General features: G+C 38.3%; 1 pseudogene; it reads left to right on the forward strand.

The window, feature by feature from the left end:
* Window positions 1–4,240: 4,240 nt before the first annotated feature.
* Window positions 4,241–5,318, forward strand: LOC138313939 (uncharacterized; annotated as a pseudogene).
* The last annotated feature ends 8,315 nt before the right edge of the window (window positions 5,319–13,633 follow it).

Consider the following 13,633-nt stretch of genomic DNA (forward strand, 5'->3'; position numbering starts at 1 on the left):
TGGCCCAAAAGGATAATCCAAAGATGATATTTTCTATATACTGATTTATTACAGTCGGGTGCGGAGCGGAGAAATATCCAACTCTACACTTCCAAACCTAGGCCTAAAGTGAATATACAAGTAATACAAAATGATAATATACAAAATATACAGGAACAAACATGTAAAACAGCACTTAGTCTAAAGGTGATATACAATAGTCGCTAATTAACTGACGCAAGCGTTACCGGTATTGAGAACTGCTAAGAAGGATTAGCTAAAAGAAACACAGTTAAATACGTTAAAGCAATACATCGCTATAAAGAAACGGCTATTATTTTCAAAATGAAGCTTTGTATTTTACATCTAAACATAGAATATTAAGTATGTTCTGAGTAGATTAAAACAAATAAATAACATCACAAATGTCCGAATAGGAACCTGTCATAAACCGTGTGACAGTTTGGCTATTATTTTCAAAATGAAGCTTTGTATTTTACTTCTAAACATAGAATATTAAGTATGTTCGAGTAGATTAAAACAAATAAATAACATCACAAATGTCCGAATAGGAACCTGTCATAAACCGCGTGACAGTTTGCTCCCTCCTTAAATAAGACACGTCCTCGTGTCGCATATTACCGACGACGACACTGTGGTCTAAATGTCCTACAGTCCTGGGTACCACTTTTTGTCACAGCGACCTTTTTATGTCGCTCAATGTCCAGTTCTTTCTCGAGATGTTCAATATTTATTTTCTGTTCTTTGTCAAGTTGATAGTATTTGTTGTTCTCTTGCTCCAAATATTCTATTCGCGAATTTAGATATTTTCTGCGTTTGTTTGTGTCTATAATTCCCTGTTCCGTTGACGTCTTTAAATGTTTACTTATTGCTTGCTGTAGTTGCCTGTTTGTTGTTTGCAATGTTTCAATTTGGTCCGAAAGTTTTCTTTCACGTTCTGCGCTGGTTTGAAATCGTTCACACTTTGTTTCCACTACATGGTTTAATTTGCATTTTGACCAGCTCATCATTGGAAACTGATGCAAAGGGTGCAGAGGCGAAAAATTCCCTTTTTAATCTGAAAGTTTTAATTCTCTGTTGATCTCTTATCTTCTTAGCGCGGGACTTTGTTTTATTGCTACTTTTCACTGCCGGACATTTCCTAGGTGTTGACTTCTCTCGTATCACTTTTTTGAAGCACATTCTTGAGAAATGTCCAAGATTTCCGCACTTAAAACACGACACATTTTTAGCGGGACAAGAAAAGCGATGGTCTGAATAAAGAATTCCACCTCTTCCACATTTTCTACACTCACTTAAAACTGGTCCTCTATAGTTCATCTGAGGTAGTGTCCCAAAACGCTGGCAAAGTCCATGGCAAGAGTTTAACATGTGCATGTTACCCTGGTGAAATATCCAGTTCTCCATTTGTAAAAATTATATGTTCCTGTACTTATCAAGTCTTAGTAATGAGCGACCGTATCGTAGTCCAGCTAAAAAGTGGACTTGCCCGGAGATTCTCACACCAACTTTCACAGCGCTACAGCTAGTGTATTGGGGAAATAGCTCTAATGTAGTCTGTGAAAAAGGATAATCCAAAGATGATATTTTCTATATACTGATTTATTACAGTCGGGTGCGGAGCGGAGAAATATCCAACTCTACACTTCCAAACCTAGGCCTAAAGTGAATATACAAGTAATACAAAATGATAATATACAAAATATACAGGAACAAACATGTAAAACAGCACTTAGTCTAAAGGTGATATACAATAGTCGCTAATTAACTGACGCAAGCGTTACCGGTATTGAGAACTGCTAAGAAGGATTAGCTAAAAGAAACACAGTTAAATACGTTAAAGCAATACATCGCTATAAAGAAACGGCTATTATTTTCAAAATGAAGCTTTGTATTTTACATCTAAACATAGAATATTAAGTATGTTCGAGTAGATTAAAACAAATAAATAACATCACAAATGTCCGAATAGGAACCTGTCATAAACCGCGTGACAGTTTGGCTATTATTTTCAAAATGAAGCTTTGTATTTTACTTCTAAACATAGAATATTAAGTATGTTCGAGTAGATTAAAACAAATAAATAACATCACAAATGTCCGAATAGGAACCTGTCATAAACCGCGTGACATTAACATTGTAACTTGCACGCGCAGCAAATAATTTCTATTTAATGATCTATGTATTTTAAATTTGAATTAATAAGTAAAACACAAGTCTGTTGCAGAATTGACGTTTATAATTTCAATGTTGAAAACACCCGGTTAAACTGTAAATTAAGAAATTGTTTGCCTCACTTACTAGTAAGGTAAATGCATCAAATAAAGTTAAATAATCAATTAACCACAATTAAACTGATTTCAGGCACTCGATATCGTTCTGATCAACGTTCATCATCACTTTGTAGAAACAATTGTCATGTAGCTATCATGCATACATGTGTACCTTCAAAGTCTCCTTTTTTTCAATGGAACCGGTAACTCAGTTTCATTAGTACACACTGTAGATGAAGGCGCCTGATACCCAGGATTTAGATGTAATGGGAATGGTAGATTTACTATAGGCGTGCAAGTAGATGCTGTAGGGGTTGTCGGACGGTCGGGAATCATGTATGCCATTGGTGTTGAGTAGAAGTGTTGTGGACTAACAAAATACGGATTCATGGAGACAGTAGTATTCCCGGGGTTGGGGGTGTAGGTATGGTGGAGTTTGCTGGTGTGGCCACATGTACATCGGCGGAGGATGGAAAGTTCACTCCTCTCTGTTCCAACATATCCTTAATGGGATCACTTGGACGAGTTCTTCACACTTCGATCAGTTTTCAAGATATGAGAAAACGATTTCGCCGCTCCGTCCAAATCTTTTGGAACTACCCCACGGTAATGCTTTTCCAACACTGCTATATCCGGGTGGATCACACTCATTGCCAGAGCACGTAACCCATATGCACCCACTGGATAATATTTATCAATATTTGTGTTTACAAGATGCGGTAACACTTTCGCAAAAAAAGTATTACACGTGTCTTCATAGTTGTGTTGTTTAAATGCAAGATTTTGACGCAACTTTTCCATGTCTTTCGTTAGAGTTTTCACTGTAGTAGCAGCGTCGTTAATTTGTTTTTTCTCGATATCGTGTTTATCAATGTCATTACACATGTGCGGCCCCTCACACACTCCCCACTCGCAATTCCTCTTGGTGTGTCCTAAACGCATATGACACTGGCCACATTGAGATTTTGTTTTGTCCTGTTTGATACTGTGGTTTGAATATTTTCGTTCCAATGCATGCAACTGTTCCCTGGCACTGTCAAGTTCAACCATTTTTAACACGAACTTCATCATTCAGATCATCCATCATCATTTGCAGTGGCGATCTATAAACGATAGTTTTGGAAACGGGTGCGTCAGTCACCTGTACATGTACCGATTCCTGAACTTTGTCCGTTGCACTGTCGGGAAACGTAAGTGACCGAGGTTTAAGCGACTTCAGGGCAGTACATGTATCACGAGGATGAGAAACTTCTGCAGGTGTAGGGGATTTTCCATCGAAAGTTTTTAACTTTAGTCTCCGCATTGCTGTTCCCGATATAGGTCTTGCACAACGAAAAGCTTCTGTAATACACGTGTCGCTTACAGCCATGATCCATACACCTTCGTCATCTAGGTATTGTAAACCAAAGAGTTTGTTTCTCAAACTTTCGATTCGACCTTGCAAATCGCATTTCAGTTCTTCAAATGTACATACCTGGTTCGGAATGTTAAATTTTCTAACTTTGCCGACTCCATACTCGATTTGAATTTGCAGTGTTTCCATGTTGCTAGTATTTTGCGGGTAGATACATGTATGAGACCAATGCAGATGTGGTTGATTTGGCGGGTAGATATAGGTTTGGCGGGGTACATGTAACGGGTGCCTTCTGATTGGTTCGCGGAATAGAAATACTAAAGATGTTCAATGTTGATATGATTTGGGGCCAGGTAAGGGTCAAATCATATTTTAAGCTTCGCGTCATAACTGTTATATTAATTATATAATTGGTAGATACATTGCAATTTAAAACATTCAAAATACACACAAGCTCCAAACATATATTGTATTTAATGTATAGTTTCATATCATTTTGCTAATTATATATAAGCTTAAAAACTCCACCCCTTATCAGTCAGGGGCCCTCTATATAATTGTACACATTTGGCGCGTTTTTATCAGTGAGGATTAATTAAGTCTACAATTCATGATGGCAACACGAAAAAACAAATACGGTAGAGAATATCATAATGGAACAGGAATTAGCCAAGATCTCCGCAGCCTTATTATTCAAGAAATAATTGAACTTGGTGGCAATAGTCAGTCTGGAAATGTTCCTCGTGGAATCTACGTGAAAGTGGCGAACACGTTCAGGGTTGACGAAAAAAGCGTTCGGACATTTTGGAAAAAATATATATCTGAAGGAAGCATGTCTGAGACTGCTCGACATAAAGCTGGGAATCCAAAACTTAATGGAGCGGACGTTCAACTTGTAAGTTTTTTAAAACGCAATACACCTTCAGTTACAGGAAATGAGATTAAAAGGAATTTGTGTAAATATTCTCCTGTGTCGGGAAATGTTCATAACAGCACGATATACAGGGCAATGTCGCGAGAATTGGATTTAACGTACAAACGTATAAACCGCCCATCGTGTGACCGATTTACACAATATAATATGCAGTACACTCAGGCTTTTATTGACTTTTGTCAAACTAAACGAGCTGATCAAATAAAATTCATGGACGAGAGTGGATTCAAACTAACAACAACAAATCCAGCATATGGTCATTCCAAGAAAGGACAGGCGTGTGTAGAAATAGGGAAATATCGTCCGGGTAGAAACCTCACTCTTAATTTACTTGTTGGATTAAATGGTGTATTGTATTTTAATTTTGTAAATGGTGCTTCAAATATGAACACATATTTGAATTTCTGGGGTGAAGCAAGCGCGTGCCAAGATAATATGGGATGTCCACTATTTAAACCAGGAGACGTCGTGATAGTTGACAATTGTAGTATACATCATAACCATGCAGAGAGAGTGTTGCGTCAATATTTTAGTATGCAGGGAGTCCAATACACATTTCTCCCAGTATACTCGCCAAATTTCAATCCTGTGGAAAACTGCTTTGCTAAAATAAAAAACATTTTTACTCAAGAGAGATTTCAGGACCTACGTAGCTGGAATAAACTTAAAACTTGCTATAGTAAAAGCCATCGAAGAAGTGAGCGAGACGGACATACGGGGGTTTTACCGGCACACAGGATGCTTTTTGAATGTGTAACCAGGTAAGTCCCGCCCCTAGTTAGATTGTCGCTGCTAATAAACTCCGCCCACAGTTTGACTGACACTATTACCGAGCCGATAAACGTGCTTACGACTGGTTGAAACTATTCACGTGATTTGTGGTTTGAACGATCGGAAAGCCCATTCCGGACGCTTGAACGCATTTCACTGTAGATGGGTTCGATACTGGTCAAAATCCATAAATATTTGCAAGAGTTACGGGCCTTGATTTTCAGCTGTGCAGGCGACGCATCCACTTCTGTGGAATTCTTGTTTTTTATTCAAACAACTTCTCTATAACTGAAAGCCAGGGTACTGATATTTGGCCTCTAACATGCTGGGATGAATGTCTACCAAGTACATGTATGTTCATTCTCGATACTCCAGGGGTTCCGATCACTAACGATCGGTACACCCCTGGACTATCTCATAGTGAAATTGAAGGCAGCTCAGCGGAAAACATTTGACCTCTACACAGGCCAGCAAAGATTTCCTTTGAAGACTACAGAGAGGCCGACGCCTTACATCAAAGCCACACAGTCAACCACAGTGTACCGTTATACGGCTCTTCTGATGTACATCACAGGGCTTAATTACCTGTTCTGTTCTGTTGTCTCCACTTTTACTATGAGATAGTCCAGGGATGTAGAGGTCGTAAGTGATCGGAACCCCTGGAGTATCGAGGAGTATAGTTTTGATCATGAAGCCAGCTTGCGAAGCGGTGCTGGGCCGTCACACGTACCCGTTTCTTGTTAAAAAAATCCATGTTGTGAAAAAGTTATTAATAGATAATTGATTTTAATGCGTCATGCTTCTGTTATAGATGAAAAGGCTGTTCACAACACTATTTAATAATAATATAACGGAATGTGAACCACCTGGCCAGACCACGGCCGCTCGTGTATGGCTTCGTTGGTAGATCACGTCAGGCCACAGCCCATAGTTGGGGAATTTAATAATATTCAGGGGCGTAGGAAGCGGGGGGGGGGGGGGGCCCCCCCCCCCCCCCCCGTTCCCCAGGTCGGGGGGGGGGGGGTAAACATGTCTTTTTCGCCGACTGGAATTTTTTGAAAGAAAAAAGGGTCCTCCTACACATTTTTCGTACTTCATTCTAGAAAATTTTCCGCTGCGCGGCGCATTTCCTAAAACGTTCAAGCACATAATGTCAAACCTTAAATAGTGAAAATTCAATACACACAAACTTGACTAAAAATGTCCATCAAGGGATTCTATGTGCTATTTAAAAAAATGTCTCTTAAAAGATCAATTTGTTTATATGTCTTAGCGAGACAATTAATTCATTTTTTTATGTTACACAACAATGTGCCGATGGTGTGATCGAGTAGGGTTGCATAATGTTATGACGACACAATTATCATTTCTAAATGCAGGTAGCTTTAAATCGAAAAATTACCATGTTAAGAACGCTTTATACTCATTAAACTTTATCGTAAAACTCATCTCAGCCATTCTAAATCGTAATTTTTTCCCGGGGGAGACCCCAGGACCCCCCTAACACCAAATTCTCACGCCTTTGGGCGCTCGCAAATTCATCAAAATGCATCGTAAAACTCATCTCAGCCATTCTAAATCGTATTTTTTTTCCCGGGGGAGACCCCCGGACCCCCAAACACCAAAATCTTGCGCTGTCGGGCGATCGCAAAATCATCAAAATACATAAAACTCATCCCGGGGGTCACCCTCAGATCCCTAATAAAACACCAAAATCTCGCGCCTTCGACGCTCACACGCTAATTCGGCCAATTTGCGTATTCGTTAATTTCCTTTTAGCGACCCCACTGTCTATAAATGTGTACAAGGATTAAATTTAGTGATATATGAAAAATGTACATAAAGCATATATTATATGGTTGGGAGTTGAATTAATCTCCTCCTGTAGGTGTGGCGGTTTTTTTTTTTTTTTTTTTTTAACAAAATATTTAGGACCTTTGCCCCCCCCCCCCCCCATGACGTTTCATCTTCCTACGCCACTGAAATTGTGTTTGTCCCCTTTTTTGAATAATGGTGTTACTAGTGCATGTTTCCATAGTTTAGGAAAAACTCCAGTTTCCAGAGAAGATCTGAATATTAGAGATAATGGGCAAGCTACTGATATTGCTGTATTTTTTAACATATTATGACTAATAGTATCAATACCAACAGCTTTGTTTATATTTAATGATTTCAGTATGTCAATTACGTCATTCAATTCGAAGTGTATGTCAGAAATAGTAGAGTCTGTCCATAGTTCTATTGTCGGTACTTCAGTATTATTGTCATCAATAGTAGAAATGGAAACAAAGTAATCATTGAGAATATTAGCTTTACCACCATCAGTCATTTCAATATTGCCATGTACATTTCTAATAGGAGGTAAAGTGCTAGAAGCATCAGATGTTTTTATTAATTTACGGACTATTTTCCAAAAATTTCGAGGATTTGAATTTGAGTATCGATCTAAAATTCCATTAATATCAGCATAAAAAAAGTCTTTTGTTCTTTTCTTAACATTATTTACATGGTTACGTTGTTTCCGGAAGTTAAATAAATTTCTGTCAGTTCGGTTAGATTTATACAATTTCAATAGTCTATTTCGTTTGCGTATTTCTCGTCGTAAGTTTGAGTCAAACCAGGGTTTGTCTTTAGGTCTAATTGTCACAGTCCGAGTCGGTATACATTCCCCAGCTATCTCTAAGTATCGTTTTGTAAAAAGTTCGCACATGTCGTCAGGAGAATTGGCAGTTGAAAATAAGTCTACGCAGTCCGTATCGTCTAATTTATTAATGAATAGGTCATAATTTGCGTCGTTATAACATCTTATTTTTCTTTCATATGTACTTCTAAAATTTGTCCCAACAGTCAATTCAAACATTGTCGCTTTATGGTCAGAAATGTCACTGTCTATGTCTATTACATCAGCGTAGCTAAAAGTGCACGTGTCCGACAGAAGGATTAAAGCCGCATGATCCGTATCTTTCAGGGTCCGTAAATCAACAAAAGAAAATTAGGGTACATATATTATAAAAAGTTATCAGCTTTTTCCTAATTACTCACCCAAAAAATCTCGAGTTGAAAAGAAATTAATGATTAAAAACTCGATATCCAGAGTGTTTGAATATGCATTTTCAATGCGTAGACGATCACGTGACTTTCCAGACCAAACGAAATGGCGTGCCCAGTCAAAAGTGTGTCGTTCATGTTAGCAGGAACTTCTACGAAAGAACTTGTTACTTATCATGAACAAGTGAATGTTTTGTTAAAGAGTTCCCCAGAACAATATATATACATTTTCGTCGTGTACACAATACTTCCATTCGGCCATTTTGAGTGTTTACAATACGGCGATCGGTTGACTGTGCTTTGCCTTATTTCCGGGGGCCACCGGAGGGATTTTTGTGGGAACGGTATATAAAATACGTGTTGCGATACAATACATCGTAATAGACTAGATAATAAGTTGTACAAAAATGTACCAAATATATAAATAATGGTATTGAAAAATAATGAAATAGACAAGACATATCGTACTATATAGAGACGAAAATGGTTATCTTCATGTAAATCTCTGATGATACTTTTTAAAATAAATATCTCGGACGATATTTGACTTGCCTTGGATAACCATTTGTTTTATAAAGGTCCAAATGAAATATAATAATAAATCAAGTAAAATAAGCACGGAGAGCAAACTTGACATAATATGCATTTTTGTTCAATGTCATGTGTATACATATCTATTAGTTAAAAATCGCCATGTAACGCCATAAACGAGTATAAAACTTAACACATGTACATGTATGTATATTTCTGATATTTATAACATGATGATAAATTTCTGGTGAAACTATAAACATTTGGCTATATGATTTCAAGGATTACAGAAAATTAAAAAAAATAAATAAAAGAAAGAATGGAGTTGAGTTTGAAATAAGGCGGTTTAATGTGTGTTAAAAGTTCTGAATGTCTAACATGCAATTATGTATATATTTTCTGTGTAGATAATAAAGACAGCTCCCTTGGTTAAATTTGTGATGTACATGTACATGTACATTTATAGCTTGCCAATGAACCATATAGCTACCATATAATATGATGTCCAGCCGAGAATTTGCCTCTGAATCAAATGAATCAGAAACATGTATAATGAAAGACCTAGGTGTTTCTTATACAATCATATTCATGCACAAATAACACATTCATTAACATTGTATAGTGTACATGTACACATATTATGCATTGAATTTTAAGTCAATAAAAATGACTTGAGTTCAAAATAGCATCCAGTAGTAAATAAGCTGACCATATAATGTGATTCTCATGTCATCAGAGTAATTGCAGTAAAAATTTATTTTTAGTATGTATATAGTCTACCCTGGTGGAAAAATCTAATCTAATAGATGTATTTTGTTAGTTTATTTTTATATATTCAAGCAATCCTAATTCCTTTAGTGTGATCTTGCTCCAAACACTAAGTGAAGTTGCTATAAGAGCTTGTACATGTAGACCTTGATTGACCTTGACTAATTAGAAGTTATTGTCAGTCTGTTCCTTTCTAATTCAACCAAAACTTTGCAACTTAAAATAGTCAATAATGAATAATGCAATTCAACAACATGCATCACAGGCTATTGTCTCTACAGATATATGGATATTCTTATATATATGCAATTTGTGTATTACACAAGGGGATATCTGTATATCTATAGAGCCAAAATCTTGAAATTTGACACTGACTTTTGACCCAAATAACCTTTTGATCTAGCTCCAGTCTTGTTTGCTATTTTTTTCCGTAGTTGAACCTTTCTAAAATGAACACTACATAATTAAACAACTCAGACAAATGACATATATTATTTTATTTGGTTTATTGTTCATAAGTTATTCAAAAGTTATACATACTATGTATGTAAACATGCAATAATCATTATTATTCCTTTTTAGGTCATCTGACCCGAAGAGTCAGGATGACCTATAGTCATCATGTTTCGTCCGTCGTCGTCCGCCGTGCGTCGTGCGCCGTCCGCCGTCCGCCGTGCGTTAACTTTTCACATTTTGAACTTCTTCTCAAGTTCTACCGGTTCAATTTGGCTGAAACTTGCATGAAATGATCCTGACATGGTCCCGACAAAGTGTTGTTATTTTTCGGGTCAATCCGAAATCCAAGATGGCCGCCACAGCCGCCATCTTGAAAAACACATTTTGAACTTCTTCTCAAGTTCTACTGGTGCGATTTGACTGAAACTTGCATGAAATGATCCTGACATGGTCCCGACAAAGTGTTGTTATTTTTTGGGTCGATCCGAAATCCAAGATGGCCGCCACAGCCGCCATCTTGAAAACACATTTTGAACTTCTTCTCAAGTTCTACCAGTGCGATTTGGCTGAAACTTGCATGAAATGATCCTGACATGGTCCCGACAAAGTGTTGTTATTTTTTCGGGTCAATCCGAAATCCAAGATGGCCGCCACAGCCGCCATCTTGAAAACACATTTTGAACTTCTTCTCAAGTTCTACCAGTGCGATTTGACTGAAGCTTGCATGAAATGATCCTGACATGGTCCCGACAAAGTGTTATTATTTTTCGGGTCGACGTGAAATCCAAGATGGCCGCCACAGCCGCCATCTTGAAAACACATTTTGAACTTCTTCTCAAGTTCTACTGGTGCGATTTGACTGAAACTTGCATGAAATGATCCTGACATGGTCCCGACAAAGTGTTGTTATTTTTCGGGTCGATCCGAAATCCAAGATGGCCGCCACAGCCGCCATCTTGAAAACACATTTTGAACTTCTTCTCAAGTTCTACCAGTGCGATTTGGCTGAAACTTGCATGAAATGATCCTGACATGGTCCCGGCAAAGTGTTGTTATTTTTCGGGTCAATCCGAAATCCAAGATGGCCGCCACAGCCGCCATCTTGAAAACACATTTTGAACTTCTTCTCAAGTTCTACCAGTGCGATTTGGACTGAAGCTTGCATGAAATGATCCTGACATGGTCCCGACAAAGTGTTATTATTTTTCGGGTCGACGTGAAATCCAAGATGGCCGCCACAGCCGCCATCTTGAAAACACATTTTGAACTTCTTCTCAAGTTCTACCAGTGCGATTTGGCTGAAACTTGCATGAAATGATCCTGACATGGTCCAAACAAAGTGTTGTTATTTTTCGGGTCGATCTGAAATCCAAGATGGCCGCCACAGCCGCCATCTTGAAAACACATTTTGAACTTCTTCTCAAGTTCTACCGGTGCGATTTTGCTGAAACTTGCATGAAATGATCCTGACATGGTCCCGACAAAGTGTTGTTATTTTTCGGGTCGATCCGAAATCCAAGATGGCCGCCACAGCCGCCATCTTGAAAAACATATTTCGAACTTTTTTATCAAGTTTTAACCGGTGCGATTTGGTTGAAACTTGCATGAAATGATCCTGACATGGTCCCGACAAAGTGTTGTTATTTTTCGGGTCGATCCGAAATCCAAGATGGCCGCCACAGCCGCCATCTTGAAAACACATTTTGAACTTCTTCTCAAGTTCTACCAGTGCGATTTGACTGAAGCTTGCATGAAATGATCCTGACATGGTCTCGACAAAGTGTTGTTATTTTTCGGGTCGACGTGAAATCCAAGATGGCCGCCACAGCCGCCATCTTGAAAACACATTTTGAACTTCCTGTCAAGTTCTACCGGTTCGATTTGGCTGAAACTTGCATGAAATGATCCTGACATGGTCCCGACAAAGTGTTGTTATTTTTCGGGTTGATCCGAAATCCAAGATGGCCGCCACAGCCGCCATCTTGAAAACACATTTTGAACTTCTTCTCAAGTTCTACCAGTGCGATTTGACTGAAGCTTGCATGAAATGATCCTGACATGGTCCCGACAAAGTGTTGTTATTTTTCGGGTCGACGTGAAATCCAAGATGGCCGCCACAGCCGCCATCTTGAAAACACATTTTGAACTTCTTCTCAAGTTCTACCGGTGCGATTTGGCTGAAACTTGCATGAAATGATCCTGACATGGTCCCGACAAAGTGTTGTTATTTTTCGGGTTGATCCGAAATCCAAGATGGCCGCCACAGCCGCCATCTTGAAAACATATTTTGAACTTCTTCTCAAGTTCTACTGGTGCGATTTGACTGAAACTTGTATGAAATGATCCTGACATGGTCCCGACAAAGTGTTGTTATTTTTCGGGTTGATCCGAAATCCAAGATGGCCGTCACAGCCGCCATCTTGAAAACACATTTTGAACTTCTTCTCAAGTTCTACCGGTGCGATTTGACTGAAACTTGCATGAAATGATCCTGACATGGTCCCGACAAAGTGTTGTTATTTTTCGGGTCGATCCGAAATCCAAGATGGCCGTCACAGCCGCCATCTTGAAAACACATTTTGAACTTCTTCTCAAGTTCTACCGGTGCGATTTGGTTGAAACTTGCATGAAATGATCATCACTTGGTCCTGATAAAGTGTTGTTATTTTTTGGGTCGATCTGAAATCCAAGATGGCTGCCACAGCCGCCATCTTGAAAACACATTTTGAACTTCTTATAAAGTTCTACCGGTGCGATTTGGCTGAAACTTGCATGAAATGATCCTGACATGGTCCCGACAAAGTATTGTTACATCTCTGGTTGATCACAAATCGAAGATGGCTACCATGACACTATATCTAATTAATTTCCTATATGTTAAGGCCCTTGGGCCTCTTGTTTGAAATAAAATTTGTTGAAAGAAATTGAAAAATGATCTTGACATGGTCCTGACAAAGTGACACCATATATAATTAATTTTACTATTGCCAAGGTAGTCAGATGACCGTTAAGGCCCTTTGGGCCTCTTGTTTCATTTGTGTGAAGAAGAAATAAATCATTTCAAAATATCCTGGTGATAATAGTAAAGAATTATGCTAGGTTTGTACTTCAAGTCTGAAACTGTCCTTCCTTCTTGAAAATCATTTCTTTCTGGTTCATAATGGGTACATTACAAACAGACTTTATTTTTTTTACTGTCAGTTTTGATCTCAAGAGATACATGTAGTTGTTTTTCCCTTTTATTTTTGGGCGAGCTGCCATCACACATCTTGCACTTCTATTCATCTGGTTGCAATTGAAGGTCCCATACATTCTATAAAGAAATTAAATATGGAGTAAATGTCAGTTAATGTACAGAGATAAATACTGTATATGCATGTATGTACATATGCCAATCCACAAAAGCAGCTTTTAAACGAATTTTCAACCCACAGTTATATATATCAATAAATAATTATGGCCAAGAGGATGGTTTGTACTCTAACCTCCTCAGCTCGG

This window comes from Argopecten irradians, unplaced genomic scaffold, assembly GCF_041381155.1.
Source record: "Argopecten irradians isolate NY unplaced genomic scaffold, Ai_NY scaffold_1087, whole genome shotgun sequence".
Taxonomy (NCBI): Eukaryota; Metazoa; Mollusca; class Bivalvia; order Pectinida; family Pectinidae; genus Argopecten; species Argopecten irradians.